This window comes from Pseudorca crassidens, chromosome 3 (assembly GCF_039906515.1).
Source record: "Pseudorca crassidens isolate mPseCra1 chromosome 3, mPseCra1.hap1, whole genome shotgun sequence".
In the NCBI taxonomy this organism is placed as follows: Eukaryota; Metazoa; Chordata; class Mammalia; order Artiodactyla; family Delphinidae; genus Pseudorca; species Pseudorca crassidens.
The window spans coordinates 79,928,683-79,931,410 of NC_090298.1; the positions used below are offsets into that span (position 1 = coordinate 79,928,683).

The 2,728-nt window shown below is 45.2% G+C and overlaps 1 long non-coding RNA gene across 1 annotated transcript in view; it reads right to left on the bottom strand.

Annotated features, from left to right (window-relative positions):
- The window catches only part of LOC137221524 (uncharacterized), a 28,555-nt gene that overhangs the window by 24,547 nt on the left and 1,280 nt on the right, over positions 1 to 2,728 (bottom strand). The window lies entirely within an intron of this gene.

A 2,728-nucleotide genomic window follows, 5' to 3' on the forward strand; every position in this document is an offset into this window, starting at 1 on the left:
AACTTAGAAATATCAAAAGTAAGCAAACTATGACCTTGACAACTGGAGAGTTGAATGTATACATTAACCGAACATTTTAAAAGCTGAAGTTCTATCACGTTTAAGTGGAAATTCAGAGGATGGTGCAAATACACATTGAATCATTAGAAAGTTTCTTTACAGTCAGTAGAGAAATGCTAAGTCAAACAATGAAGGTGACTTTTTTGTCCCTTTTCTATTCCCGTCTTTGGTTTATTTTGGTTGGTATGAGAAAAAAAAGAAAGATTAAAATGAAATAAGAGAAAAAAATTATGGAGCATTGAGCAAGATAAAGAATTTTGGGAGGAAAAAATAAGCCATGTTCTTTTACTAGTGGAACATACAGTGTCTAATAAGAAATATAACTGTTTTTAGCATATATGAATGGGACAGTTATGAGGGTGGGTGTGATTGATACAAGTGAAAGCAACAGAATTTAAAAAAGCTAAAAATGTTTCTCCACCACTATTGTTTAAACAATAACTTATATTCCCCAATGAAAGTGTACTTAAGAATTCTCTTTAATATATAACTTTTTAAGTGTGCATTGCTATGAAAGCTAAGCAATTCTAAAATTCTTTTGATAAAACTGAAGAAGCAAGAGATTTGTAGTTTGAAAATTAGCACTTCATTATGAAATTTCACCTTTTTTTGTCTTGGTTTCAGAAAAGATTCCACACAAAACAGTCAAGGTTGTCCAGAGGGAGAACTAAGGCTAAAGATTCCAAAGTGAATAGTGAATTGAAAATTCTGGAAAGTATGAGGCTAAGGAAAAATTTAGTGTATTGATTTGATGAATGCATTTACATGAAGACTGACAACATTTGATGAATGCATTTACATGATGATTGACAATACAAATTCCACTGACCAATATTTATGGGAAGGGGGTGGGGAAGGGGATTCTGGCAGCTTCTGCCTACTATTTATGTGCTGTCCAAAGCCAGCTTTAGCAGGGGAGTGTTGAAGGACTGGGGCTGCATTAGAAAACGTCCTCTGGGCTGGCTCTCTGGTCTTGCTTTGAACTCTTGTTCATCATTATTTTATGTGGCAGCTTGTCTTTGTGTTGGTGGAAGGAAAAAGAAAAACACAGGAGACTTGCCTTTACGTTCTAAATTAAAGCTCTGCTCTGCTGCTCTGCTGATTGCTGGAGTGGCTTTTCAAAGGCAAGCAAGTGAGGACATTAAAATTCCTTGTTTCTGTGGACCAGGAGCTGAGGGTTATTATTTTTTTAATTCTCAATAGCAAAAAGAGCATTTTTCAGTGTATCTTACGTTTACCGTGACACATCCCCAGTATTTTTTTTTTCTCAATTTGATTGGCATTTGGAGAAGATAAAGCAAGGTGGGTAAACGCTTCAAAGGGGAAAAGGGAACCTACAGAGAGGGTGCGAAGAGACGTCTCTCGTCATAGGATTTCAGAACCAGAAGGAACCCGGCCATTGCCCCTAACACACCCATTTTGATAGTGACCCAAGGTCCAAAGACATCAGTTGCCTAAGACTACTATTCAGAAAGTTCTTCCTGGACCCTCCTCACTAGATTCCCACTCCTCCCTGTTTACCCTGCCCTATGCTGCCTCTAGCGTTAGACCAAGAGCAGAAGGTGAAGGAAAGCTAGAGAGGGTCGGAGAAACTCCTAAGGAGGCAAAAAGTGAAATACCTAGGTCAAGACACTTGAATATTTATTTGCCTGGACAAAGAGAAGCAGCCCGCTCGCCCCAGGCCTTGCACAGAACAGTAGCTACTGCTGAATACCTGTGATGCTCATTTTCAACTTTGGAAGATCAGCTAGTCCCTTCCCTCTCGCCCTGCATACATTCTACTCTTACCCAAGTGATTCTTTCCTTGAACATTGCGTGGGCTTGTTCTTAATAACACACTTCCTCACCTGTGTCTTAGATGTCTCTCTCAACCCTCTCTCCCCAAATCGTTATTTTGTAATTCCCAAATCGTTATCCTGGGTTTTCTTAAGCTGCAAACTCAAGCCACATTTAGATGGACAGGAAAGGTCTTTGGATTCCTTATTTCAGCGAAAATCCAGAGGACCACTACTGCCCCCCTCCCCCAGTTTAGACATACTAGGAAGACACTCAAAGATCATTTATGCAAAGGAAGGAATGCATTTTGTGGCCGCTGGTGGACAGCTAGAGAAAGCGGTAGAAGGGGGGACAAGGGACCGCACCTGTGCCTGTGCCGAAGCGCAGAGCAGGAAAAACCTGCACACGTTCACTGCCGCCCTGCCCCGGCGAAGGCTGGCACACTCACCAAGCGGCAATGCGCTGGTGCCGCGGGTGGGCAAAAGCAATGCAGCCGGTCTGGAGGGCGGCGCGGAGGGTGGCGCTGGCAGCGTGAAAGGCTCTTTGTGCAGGCCTTAGGGGTGGAGGTGTACGTGCGAGAGGCGCCAGCAGAGCGGGAGCCGGGGGCTGGGGTTCTGGGACACCGCTACCTGCCACTCCGCAGCCGCGCTGGAAAGATCCGGGATGTGCCGGCAGGGGGAGATGTGGAGGGGTGGGGTGGAGGCCCCTGGGTTTGGTCTTTGATTCCGGAGGGAAGAGAGAGCAGCTTGGAGAAAGCAAGACGGAATCGAGGGGTTTGCCTCACGCCCCCTCCCCGAGGTAGCGGAGACGTCGCGGCAGCCGCTTGCCGGGCGCTCACGCAGCAGTCGGGGAACAGGGACAGCAGCCCCCGAGCCGGAACCTCCCTCCTGCC